The sequence below is a fragment of the Amphiura filiformis genome, chromosome 11 (genome assembly GCF_039555335.1).
Source record: "Amphiura filiformis chromosome 11, Afil_fr2py, whole genome shotgun sequence".
Taxonomy (NCBI): Eukaryota; Metazoa; Echinodermata; class Ophiuroidea; order Amphilepidida; family Amphiuridae; genus Amphiura; species Amphiura filiformis.
In genome coordinates this window covers 34,699,124-34,712,978 of record NC_092638.1, presented here as the reverse complement: position 1 = coordinate 34,712,978, position 13,855 = coordinate 34,699,124, and the positions used below count along the sequence as shown (strand labels likewise).

General features: G+C 37.9%; 1 long non-coding RNA gene across 1 annotated transcript in view; it reads left to right on the top strand.

Annotated features, from left to right (window-relative positions):
- The window catches only part of LOC140164776 (uncharacterized), a 406,719-nt gene that overhangs the window by 304,045 nt on the left and 88,819 nt on the right, over positions 1-13,855 (top strand). The gene's annotated exons all lie outside the window — the stretch shown is intronic.

The following is a 13,855-nucleotide window of genomic DNA, read 5'->3' as shown; positions in this document are numbered from 1 at the left end:
CTCGAATTGTTTTCTTTGTTCGATGAATATTAACTGGAGGTCAGGTCATGTCCATATATGCGAAAAAATCGGGTAAAAGAGCTTTTCCGATCAGTGTAACCTCCAAAACGCATAAAAAATGTAAAGAGGCCAATACGTAACAAAAAATTAGACCCACTCGAATTTTTTTTCTTTCTTCGATAAATATTAACTGGAGGTCATGTCATGTCCATATATGCGAAAAAATCCGGATAAAGGAGCTTTACCGACAGTGTAACGCATAAAGAATGTATAGAGCCCAATACGTAACAAAAAATTAGACCCACTCGAATTGTTTTCTTTGTTCGATGAATATTAACTGGAGGTCAGGTCATGTCCATGTATGCGAAAAAATCCGGATAAAAGAGCTTTTCCGACAGTGTAACCTCCAAAACACATAAAAAATGTAAAGAGCCCAATACGTAACAAAAAATTAGACCCACTCGAATTTTTTTCTTTGTTCGATAAATATTAACTGGAGGTCAGGTCATGTCCATATATGCGAAAAAACCGGATAAAAGAGCTTTACCGACCGTGTAACGCATAAAGAATGTATAGAGCCCAATACGTAACAAAAAATTAGACCCACTCGAAATGTTTTCTTTCTTCGATCTTTGTTCTAAAAATACTCAAAATGACTCTAGAAAGAGTCACAAATGACTCAAAATGAGTTACTGGGTCAATATAAAGTAATTCTATAACAAAAACACGCACTAATAACCATAATTTGCTTTCAAAATAACCAGAGCCCAATACGTAACAAGAAAAATTCTATGTCTAATGAAAAACACTGTCAAATTTTTTTTCTAGAAGACTCAAAATGACTCAAAATGAGTTACTGAGTCAATATAAAGTAATTCTATAACAAAAACATGCACCTAATAACCATAATCAGCTTTGTTCTAGAATTATTCAAAATGACTCAAAATGAGTTTCCATGGTCAAGATAAAGTAAATTTATAGAAAACAAAAAATGCAACTAATCACCACAATAACCAGAGACCAATACGTAACAAAAAAATTCTAAGTCTAGAGAAAAAACACTGTAAAAAATAATTTTCTAGAACGACTCAAAATGACTCAAAAGGATTTACTGAGTCAATATAAAGTAATTCTATAACAAAAACATGCACCTAAAACCCATAATTTGCTTTAAAAATAACCAGAGCCCAATACGTAACAAAAAAAAAAATTCGAAGTCTAGAGAAAAAACACTGTCAAAATTTTTTTCTAGAAAGACTCAAAATGACTCAAAAGGATTTACTGAGTCAATATAAAGTAATTCTATAACAAAAACATGCACCTAAAACCCATAATTTGCTTTAAAAATAACCAAAGTCTAGAGATAAAACACTGTCAAATATTTTGTTCTAGAAAGACTCAAAATGAGTTACTGGGTCAATATAAAGTACTTCTATAAAAACACATGCACATAATATCCATAATTTGCTTGAAAAACAACCGGAGCCCAATACGTAACAAAAAATGTATGGAGCCCAATACGTAACAAAAACCACTACAGAGGGAGGGAGTATGAATAAAGTAATTTTAATCAAATTTTAGTTTTGTTACGTATTGGGCGGGATGATTTATTTTTTGCCATTTTTTGTTCTAGGTAGAAGAGGTTGAGCCCAATACGTATCAAATTGATACGTACTGGGATTTTGTTACGTACTGGGCTCTTACATACGTTCAGATGCTTTTAAAACAATCACCGTCATTTGATCGATTTACTACAGAATATATTGTATACTCAAAATATAATTTAAAAATTGTAAACCTGTTAACTTATATATTTGTGTACTAAAGTATATCGACACGTGAATAACATCATGTAGAAACAAAATGGCCGCTAATCCGCCTATTGTCTAGACCTAGGCTACATCTTCCGGTTTGGTTACGTCATTTCAGATGCCCATCCCGACTATTGATCCCTGGGTATATTCACTAAACACGCTGTATGTCTCATTGCGCTCAAATGAGTTTTGTATCCAAAATAATCGCATTACACGGTTGTTTGATGGCATGTAAAACTGAGTCATTTTAAAGAAAAGTTGAACAATGAATGATTTGTAATTGTAACTTAGAGCTTATAGAACGATTGCGATTTCCAAACGTAGCTTCGAACGTACGTGGAATCTATTCAAAATCCCGTCACAGGAGAATGGTTTTGAATAGATTCCACGTACGTTCGAAGCTACGTTTGAAAATCGCAATCTCTCTAATATCTTACAATCCCTCCCCCTTTCCCCTCAGTCAATGTTGGGTACTTCCACAACATCAGAAACGAAATTCAAGGATTCAACATTGATTGGGGAAAGGGGGATTAATTACAAATCGCATGCTCAGTGATCCAACAATTTTTCCTGGATTGTAGCTTCGAATTTGAATATTTGTGAACCGTTAAGGGATCGGATATCAACGTTTGCACAGTATTTTTGTGGCACATGAATGCACATCAGACATATCGAATTGCATTCTGAGTACGAGGAATGTACTTCTGATATCAAGTAATTTTGATTTTATGAAATTGGCGATATAAAATCTTTTAATGGCAAATTATTAAAAACTGATATTTTTAAATTTTTTTATATAAGAGTCCTCGAAGTAAAATTTATAAATGTACTGAAATATATGTAGCTGGGAGGAAAAGCCGACGATCATTTGAAAATGTTGACCTTTGTATTAGGATAAACAAAAATGTTTATCCTAAATACGAAAAATACATACACTTTAAGCAAATATCATCAATTGAAAATTTTGACCTTTCATACATTTCCCCCCCAAAATCCATCTTCAATTGGTCGTCGGCTTTCATCCCAGCTACATACACTAGTACATATGATTAGATTTATAAAGTTTACTTCGAGGACTGTTACATATCAAAAATATCAATTTTTAATCATTTGCCGTAAAATGTGTATTATATCGCAAATTAAAAAAAAATCAACAATTTTTGATATCAGAAAGACATTTTTCGTATTTAGAATTTTTCGATATTTTTGTCCCACAAAAAATACTATCCAAACGTAGCTACCAGAGCCCTTCAAGTGTTTTGTTTTTTATTTACCCCATCTATAATATCGGCCGTTCCCTCGAAAAATGTAACGGCGTCGGCAATAATAGACCCAGTTTAAAACACTTCATAATTATTCTAAACAAGAAGTGCGCGATTTCGCAAATTACAACAATTCGGCGGCGGTATTTGAATATTTTTCTGTTCATCATGCTTGTTGATTGACCACAATTCTATGAAAAATACAAATTGAATGCCGTATGAATGTTTTGATATTGGTGGGGAGTATAATCTACAATACACTCTAGAAGATATTTGCCGATCATTTGTTACAATGCACCAACTGTGACATCTTTTTGAGTGAATAAATGTGAATTAATTAAGGCCTGCGCAAACAGGTACATACAGATTCATGTCAATTTGTAAGCGCTCTTTAGCAAAGTCATAGTTCATTGAATTTACAACCGTATGACAAAACAGGCGAAATCAGTAACATTTTGCAAGATTTGCAATTTAAAGAGAATTGGCCATTGCCATTCTAAAGTAGCTAGTATATGACCAATATAAGTGTACTCTTTCATTTAATGACATAAAATTTGAAAAATATTGTAAGGAACACTTGAGGTTTTGACTACATTTTAGTTAAAAAATGTGCTTGGATACTAGGTAATTTTCAACAGATTTACCACATTCGCCTTGCTATTATAACATTGAATTGCGTGATCTGTTGACCTAATGTAAAAAAGGGTTTTTAGGGGGAAGTGTTCAGCTTTCGTTCGATATAAAAAAAAAATCTGATTGGATGAAGGTTTTGGCAAAAACCAATCACAGATGTCTATTTTCCACTAGATCTCACATAGCTCTCTATGATGCTATGCACTCAACCGTGTAGTATAACACAGACTGCGTGGAGACTAGGCTCGCTCATTCTCGCTGTGCTGGAAATTTTTGTGTACTCGGGCAGTCAAAATTAATAGGTAAATTTTCACGGGAAAATTTTCTGGACACGTGACACCCATGGGCGCAGACATATTAGCATTATGGAATGTGACCCCGAGCACAGCGGGTGGTCTTCCAATGTATTTGAATAGGAAGAATTCCTCCTTTGATGCCAAAAAAAGTTACTTGTGGCAAGTTAATAATATTATGGTAAAAGTTTCCGTGGATAAATATTTTTTTCCGTAGGTAGATATTTTTGAAATTACGTTTTTATTTACCTATTAATGTTGACTGTCGTTTTGTATCCAAAATAATCGCATTACACGGTTGTTTGATGGCATGTAAAACTGAGTCATTTTAAAGAAAAGTTGAACAATGAATGATTTGTAATTGTAACTTAGAGCTTATAGAACGATTGCGATTTCCAAACGTAGCTTCGAACGTACGTTGGTGGCGCTCTTTAGCTGCAGCCGGTCGTGTTTTATTTCGTTCTCGATTCAACATTTATTTTCACACATTTCTTCGTCTATTTGTGTTGTTTTCGTGCAATGAACATTCGTCATCAACTTCTCCGGAGCAGTTATTCCACAAACCAAAAGCTGATCCATTGCAGGTGTGTACTTTGGTGACAATCATTCCTTGTCATTCTGACCTGTCAGAATTCTGCACCTTTGCATCGCTACATCATGTATGCCTATTAACACATCATTGTATATAAGGTTGACATTACTATTTTCAGTCAATACGAGCGCCACCGCCCAAGTGTCACGAATGTCAGCCCTGTGCAAAATGACTCTTTAATTTGCCTGGGCTACGACGGTAATCATACAGACACTTCATCAATTAGTAGGCCTGCTACTTGAATTGTTTTCTGTGAACATGGAGAGAATCTCGTACTCCTCGAGTGCCCTCAAAAACTTGAACAGTGACCTCCTGACCCCATCACAAGATCTGAAAATCAAACTTGATGAGCTTCAATGCTATAAAAGAACTAAACGTCGTGGTTGCCGTGCGGGAAAATTTCTACAGAGGAAAATTCAGGTCATCGTGAACCATAATCATAATGCCCATCATCAATTTCCTGCGGCCCCTCAGAAAGGTGCTAATTTGTCCAATCTGAGGCAATTACCTCAAACCCCAACTCATGAAATCCCACATGAACGCCCAAGAAGTGACTTTCCCACCTTTACGCTTACGAACGCCCAGTCAATAGTAAATAAATTTGACGAATTTGAACTCTTATTAGATCAGGAGCACATAGATGTTGGCGTTGTCACCGAATCATGGTTTCACAAAGACCTTCCAGACACCATGCTATCAATTGACGGCTACGAACTTTTTACAAAATCTCGCAGCCAAAAAAGGGGTGGCGGTGTGGCAATTTACGTCAAATCCAATATTGTTGCCAGTGAGATCCAGGAAATCGCTGTCCCAGATGAACTTGAATGCTTATGGGTCCTATTAAAACCCAAACGACTCCCCAGAGATGTCTCGGTCATCGCTGTGTGCGGCGTCTATATTCCACGCGACTCGCCACATCGGGATCTTCTTGATCAACATCTGCTGGAATCCATGGATTTTCTTCATACCAAATATCCCGAAATAGGATTCACAATAATGGGGGACTTTAACAGAATGAATGTGAACAATGTTCTTAAGAACTGTAACCTCAAGCAACTAGTTACATTTCCAACTCGTGGTGAAGCCACACTAGATCTTATCATGACCAATATTAGCTCACATTTCAAAGATCCCATACCAGTTTCGGCATTAGGAAAGAGTGATCATATTTGTATTGTTTGGAGACCATCAGTGCTTCATATTGCCAAACATCGCAATGACAAAAGGACTCATCGTCCTATGAAAGACTCCCAGATCAGAGAATTTGGATTATGGATCCAAGATCATGACTGGTCCAATGTTCTCTCTGCTAGTACCACACAGCTGAAAGCAGATGCACTCTACCGGTCTCTCCATGATGCTATTGATTCACACTTTCCTCTTGCCACACTCAAAGTCCATAGCAATAATAAACCATGGATGACTCAAAAAATCAAGTCCCTTGTAAAAGATCGCCAGAAAGCATTTGCAGCCCATGATGTAGAGCGTTATAAAATGTTACGCAATAAGGTCCAGCGTACAATTAAGAAATCTAAGGTTGATTATTATGCAAATAGAGTAAGAAATCTTCAAGCCACTGAGCCACGAAAGTGGCACCAACAAATAAGATCAATGACCAGGAACACCAAACCTGAGTTCAGTATTCCTATTTCAGGGGTAAGTGATGATGATCATGGTACAATTGCCAACACAATTAACGACCAATTTGTTAGCATCTCGTCTAACATACCTCCGCTGGATCTTGGTTCTCTAGAGGCCTACCTACCGGCCCAGGATCAATCACCATCACTCTACCCTTGGGATGTGTATGCTGAGCTCAAAAGGTCAAGTCTACCAAAGCTAGTGGCCCAGACGGTATCTCTCCTAAATTAATTAAGGAATTTGCATATGAATTGAGTATCCCCTTGACCAATATTCTGAACAGCTCATACGCTGAAGGTGTTGTGCCCACTCAATGGAAAAGAGCCATAGTGGTTCCAATCCCCAAATCAAATCCTCCTAGGGCTGATAAGCTCAGGCCCATCTCTTTAACAGACTGTTTTTCCAAAATCAGTGAAGGGTTCATCACTGACTGGGTGCTGGAGGATATCCAGGACAAGATTGACCCCCAACAGTATGGTAATATTAAGGGCATATCCACATCGCACTATTTGGTCAGCCTTCTTCACTCAATTCACCAAGGTGCTGACAAAGTCAACAACGTTGGAACGGTGGTTCTGACGGACTTCTCAAAGGCGTTCGATATGATCGACCACACTATCCTTATTAGCAAGTTTATCCGCCTTGGAGTCCGCAGATCCATCGTTCCATGGTTGTGTGACTTTGTCAGTAACCGAGTCCAATGTGTGCGCTATAACCAAACTCTCTCTGAATATAGGGTCCTCAATGGTGCTCTTCCCCAGGGAACTAAACTTGGTCCCATTGGGTTTCAAGTGGTGATCAATGATGCAGCCCAAAACATGGATTCTGATATCAAATGCTGGAAGTACGTGGATGACTTGACACTTGCAGAGAATCGCTCACATCCACAACCAAGCAAGCTTCAGGAAGAACTGACCAAGTTCAATGACTGGACTAACACCAACAAGCTTAGATTAAATCACCCCCAAGTGTCAAGCCATCCAGATCTGCTTCAAAACAGACCCTCCTGCTCATTCTGATTTAAACATTTCTGGCATCCCCCTGAACTTTGTTGATGAAGCCAAAATCTTAGGCGTGTGGATCCAAAATGATCTCCGTTGGAATAAAAACATCTCCCAGATCACATCAAAAGCAAACCGAAAACTATACATGCTGCGCATGCTGAAAAAATTTGGCTTTAATGAAGATGAGTTGGTCACCGTATACAAAGGCTACATTCGGCCTCTTTTAGAATATGCTGATGTAGCCTGGCACTCCTCACTCTCTGCTGGTCAGAGTAGTGCCCTGGAAAGGCTACAACGTCGTGCATGCAGGATTACGCTGGGCCAAAATTTCACCTCCTATGCTGAGGCCTTGCGGACTTGCGAGCTTGAGTCCCTGTTTGATAGGAGAGAGAACCATTGTCGCAGGTTTGCCGAAGGGCTTGCCAACTCATCGCGTACCAATGATCTTCTCCCCCCTACCAGACAGGCGAGTCATGCTCGCAAACTCCGCAATGCCCATCACTACTCCCAGCTGCGTTTCAGAACATCCCGCTTCAAAAACAGCCCCATCCCCTATTTCGTTGATGTATTAAACAAGTAGCGCGCCGTTTTTATTCGGGTTTTCCTGCATGCACACACATTTCAGCTTTTATATTTATTTACTGTGCAATAATAGTGATAATTTATCTTATTTACTTGTGTCTGCCATTTTATGTTATTTTATATTATAATTTTTTCACTCATATTTATATCAATTTTAATAATTGCTTTTACTCTGTACATTGACATGTAATTTGACCTTCGGGTCACAATATGTTGGTTTTAATAAATATACTTGAATATACTTGAATACTTGAAACGTTGAATCTATTCAAAATCCCGTCACAGGAGAATGGTTTTGAATAGATTCCACGTACGTTCGATACGTACGTTTGAAAATCGCAATCTCTCTAATATCTTGCAATCCCTCCCCTTTCCCTCAGTCAATGTTGGGTACTTCCACAACATCAGAAACGAAATTCAAGGATTCAACATTGATTGGGGAAAGGGGGATTAATTACAAACCGCATGCTCAGTGATCCAACAATTTTTCCTGGATTGTAGCTTCGAATTTGAATATTTGTGAACCGTTAAGGGATCGGATATCAACGTTTGCACAGTATTTTTGTGGCACATGAATGCACATCAGACATATCGAATTGCATTCTGAGTACGAGGAATGTACTTCTGATATCAAGTAATTTTGATTTTATGAAATTGGCGATATAAAATCTTTTAATGGCAAATTATTAAAACTGATATTTTTAAATTTTTTTATATAAGAGTCCTCGAAGTAAAATTTATAAATGTACTGAAATATATGTAGCTGGGAGGAAAAGCCGACGATCATTTGAAAATGTTGACCTTTGTATTAGGATAAACAAAAAATGTTTATCCTAAATACGAAAATACATACACTTTAAGCAAATATCATCAATTGAAAATTTTGACCTTTCATACATTTCCCCCCCAAAAATCCATCTTCAATTGGTCGTCGGCTTTCATCCCAGCTACATACACTAGTACATATGATTAGATTTATAAAGACATATTAGCATTATGGAATGTGACCCCGAGCACAGCGGGTGGTCTTCCAATGTATTTGAATAGGAAGAATTCCTCCTTTGATGCCAAAAAAAGTTACTTGTGGCAAGTTAATAATATTATGGTAAAAGTTTCCGTGGATAAATATTTTTTTCCGTAGGTAGATATTTTTGAAATTACGTTTTTATTTACCTATTAATGTTGACTGTCGGGTGTATCGAGGGGACGTTTTTCCAAATTTTATATTTTTGCTGATATTTCAAAAGAGCCACATGCCAAAGACAAATCTTTTGGCACATACTTTTCGCTTTGGTGATTTACTAATATTATATATTTTGTGACTGCAATTTGGCGTTTTCGATGCGTTTTAAGCCTATCATGAAATTAACAATGATATCTGGACATGCTCCTTTTAAAATTTATGTCTGATCGTCGGCTTTTGTAGGCAACAGAATGCAGATTGTCTCAGGAAAGATGCCATATTCCACTTTGTGGGTCTCTTGACGATATAATTACTTTGAATTGATTGTGACAACATCAAATTTTGCGTCTGGAAACAGGGTTCCTGTTCGGAACAGCTGTAGTCTTCGGTACCGTATCAATATCTCATAAAAAGAGCACGACTATAGCGAGTGTGTTTATATTTCCCGCATGAAAGCTTGCGTCTACGTCTATATGATACTGCTTTGGATACGCTTATTGATAATCAATTTGATTTATACCAAGGATATACCAAACTGTTGTCAAACTTGTGTTGTGATTGGCACTTACATGAGGTTTCTCTTTGTGCAGTGCCCTGCCATTCAGCAAGCCGGCTAATGACTGACCTTGTTGTATGGTTGATTGGGTACTGTGATCTGTTATAAAGCATACAGTTTACGACTGAGTTGTTCAGGACTTGGTCAATACTTAATCCTACAGGGAACATAGTAGCATCCATCCCTTCTTCACCTTCTGTCGGATTTGTTCTGCCGGCCATGACGGGGGAGGAGGGTGGGGCATTGGAGCCAGTAAATAAGGATAAAAGTAATAAGTATCGTAGATATAGACAGGAGAAATTGTGTAAAGTCAGTTGGGGGGACTAAGAGTCTGCTTCCCCTCATGAAACCAAGAACTCAGCCAGGAAGGGGGATGGGGTGGTAAACGTCTGCCCGTAAAAGAGGAATTTTAAGACCGTTGAATGGGGGAGGGGGTCAAAGCAAATAACGTTCAAGGCTCATTTGGTTTGTTTGTTTGTTTGTTTTTTGTTTGTTTGTTTTAAGCCTACAAGTTACAATATTATCAGTCATCGTCTTGGATATAAGATCAGACAGGCAAATGGAACGTTTTTTCAATGTAACGAGACGGCGATTTCTGGGCGCAAACCCGACTTTTGGTGTGGACTTTATAGACGCTTTGTGCACTACCGAATCAGTAACTTCAAAGATGCTGATGTCAAGGTAAGCCTACGAGCCAATATGTTGCCTGCGTTAAATGGCGTACTTGTAGTTTTCCATTGTAGCGAAAGGCTGCGTTGCGTGTGTGTCGTGAAGCGCCGAGTTTTGGCAGTCACCATAGGCTATTTAATTAAAGACACTAAAATTAATGCCCAACGTGACCCATGGGCGCCGCCATACCAAGACCACCAAGTGATCAGTAGATGTGCTACAATGCTAAGTGATAGACATATCATCAAAATTGCTGGAAATGTATAAGTCAACTTAATTACACATTGGGGGTTCTGCATTTTTAGTATGTTTCAAGAACTAAATTTTTGAAGTTTTTACCGACGGAAAAAAAACTTATCGACGGAAACTCTTACAATAATACTACAAAGTTGAAAAAAAAATGACAAATTTGCTAGAAAATTTGGACATGCATTCCGTGTTTCCATACACAGGAAGACCACTCGCTGTGCCAAAGGTCACTTTTCCAGACATCCTGTCTAGAAGCTGTAATATCATCGCCCATCTATATCTGGTCATGGGTGCATTACGACTGTTTGGAAACTAAGAACTGATTTTAGGGCAAAATAGCAGCTTGAACTGACATTTCAACATTTTTGGGGGTCTTGTGAACTAAAATTGGACACAATTATATGCTGTGGAGTTTAAAAAATTCAACATTTTCCAAATTATCAGCAAAAGAGGTACAATTATTGTCAGAGTTTGAGGCTCAAAGAACTGGAGCATGGTCCAAATGTGGGCAAGGAACTGCAGGAGAGTAAAGAATGCAGCAAGTTTAAAAAGCTCCCAGCTCGGATCACTTTTTGAAACTTGGTCCCATTTGTAAAAGGTACTGATTAAAATTTATCATATTATCAACTTAAAACATTTCCAGAAGTGTTTTGTATCTTTAATGTGCCGATGTGATATTAATTTGTAAGCATTCTGGAACAACCAGAAAGGTTATTATCATGTTCTTGCGTGGTAAGCCAATATCCTATTATGTTTGGTTTTATAATATTAATTTCATGATTAATAACTGAATTAAACGAATAACAAGTAATGGCAGTGATGCTATTGTTAAAACGTTATATCTTGTTGGATTGTTGCTGTATTTTGTTGAAAATAAAATAAAAACACCGATTTGCTGTTGATGTTCAAAAAGTGAGCCGAGGTGGGGGCTTTTTAAACTTGCTGCTCTCTTTACGTTGTCAACGTCAAAGCAGCTCCAAACTTGGGAAACTCATGAGGTTACGAAGTACTCCATAAAACGAATAACACGCACGAAAAATAGATGTTTGAAATTATGCTATCCTTGATTTATGACAATAAATGGTAAAATACTATTAAAGGTTTTGTTAATGACATAAAGAAATTGCCGGGGCTCGAACCAGGCACCTCAAGATCATGGGCCATCTGCCACACCACTGGACTATTATGTGCAACAGTGATAAAGACTTAAATCATTGTACTAATACGTTAAAGATGGTAAACCGTGACGTGGATGATTTCCTAGTTGGATATCCAAATTTCGCGGCTTGTGGGTCTTTGTAGCCCTACGGGGCAATCTAGTTGGATATCCATATTGAGCCGCGATTGTTGGCGGTCTTTCGCTGTTTATGACGTGACAAATTATGCTACCATGTAAACATTAATGTTTTGCTAAGTTGACTTGGCATAATAATTTATTTCGCCAAGACGACATCCATCTTTTTGGTATGTCGACTTGGTATGATAATCTATGTTGTCATATTGACTTACATTTTACAAGTTGTCTTTGCGAGATAAATTATATCGTCATGTTGAAATAATGCTGATAATAAGTCGACATTATCTTGCCAAGTCGTGGCACTTATACGCTTCCGTACTATACAGTATGTTTGACAAAAATGAGGTTATTGGAATCACAATAAACGTTACGAGTTGAAGTGTGTATTATGTGGGAAAGACTGTAAACAGGTTCATAGCATTATGCATCCGATCACAAGTGACCACTGAATTAATTTTGGACATCAAGGCCTACTTCATTATGCAGCATCCGACAAAAATTATCAAGACAAATGACCATTAAATATTTATTTTCCATGCTTAATATTATATAGTTTACAGATTACATACCTGGATTATACGAGCACGTGGCATATAAAGCAAACTTGGTATCGCGGGGCGGAAAATACATACCAAAAGGATTCCATTTACCAAGACAGGTCAAGGAGTTCTTGAAATACGTAAGTAATATTTTACTATTTTTCCTCTCATTTAATAATACTTTACATAGATTAAAGCCGGGGAGGACCACCGCTTGTATATCACCCGCGTCTTCTTTTTTCACTGCCGGGCGCGATGCACGAGGATCTCGCTCAAAAAGCAAAAATTGGGGGGAGGTTCTTTAAATCGTGCCTTAAGCATGCGCGTATTGTTGTGGGGTGGGCCCTCGGCGGCAAACATGAAAGGGGCGGCAGGAGACCAGTGGCGTAGCGTCATAGGGGCACGGGGGACACGTGCTCCCCAATCAGTCCCGGTTCCCCCCAAACATGGTCGGTGCCCCCTCCCTCAATCGGATGACCCCCGCTACGCCACTGCAGGAGACGAAGATGCGGCAAAAAGAATTTAATATTAAAAAAGTGCGAAAAAATTGTATTTGTGCTTAGGTTGCTAGCGCCTATTATCCTTTTTCTCCCAAACCATCAAATAATATTGCACCGGGGCTTGATTTTCTTTAAATTTATAAATGTAGCCAAGCAGCTCCAAACTTGGGAAACTCATGAGGTTACGAAGTACTCCATAAAACGAATAACACGCACGAAAAATAGATGTTTGAAATTATGATATCCTTGATTTATGACAATAAATGGTAAAATACTATTAAAGGTTTTGTTAATGACATAAAGAAATTGCCGGGGCTCGAACCAGGCACCTCAAGATCATGGGCCATCTGCCACACCACTGGACTATTATGTGCAACAGTGATAAAGACTTAAATCATTGTACTAATACGTTAAAGATGGTAAACCGTGACGTGGATGATTTCCTAGTTGGATATCCAAATTTCGCGGCTTGTGGGTCTTTGGAGCCCTACGGGGCAATCTAGTTGGATATCCATATTGAGCCGCGATTGTTGGCGGTCTTTCGCTGTTTATGACGTGACAAATTATGCTACCATGTAAATATTAATGTTTTGCTAAGTTGACTTGGCATAATAATTTATTTCGCCAAGACGACATCCATCTTTTTGGTATGTCGACTTGGTATGATAATCTATGTTGTCATATTGACTTACATTTTACAAGTTGTCTTTGCGAGATAAATTATATCGTCATGTTGAAATAATGCTGATAATAAGTCGACATTATCTTGCCAAGTCGTGGCACTTATACGCTTCCGTACTATACAGTATGTTTGACAAAAATGAGGTTATTGGAATCACAATAAACGTTACGAGTTGAAGTGTGTATTATGTGGGAAAGACTGTAAACAGGTTCATAGCATTATGCATCCGATCACAAGTGACCACTGAATTAATTTTGGACATCAAGGCCTACTTCATTATGCAGCAACCGACAAAAATTATCAAGACAAATGACCATTAAATATTTATTTTCCATGCTTAATATTATATAGTTTACAGA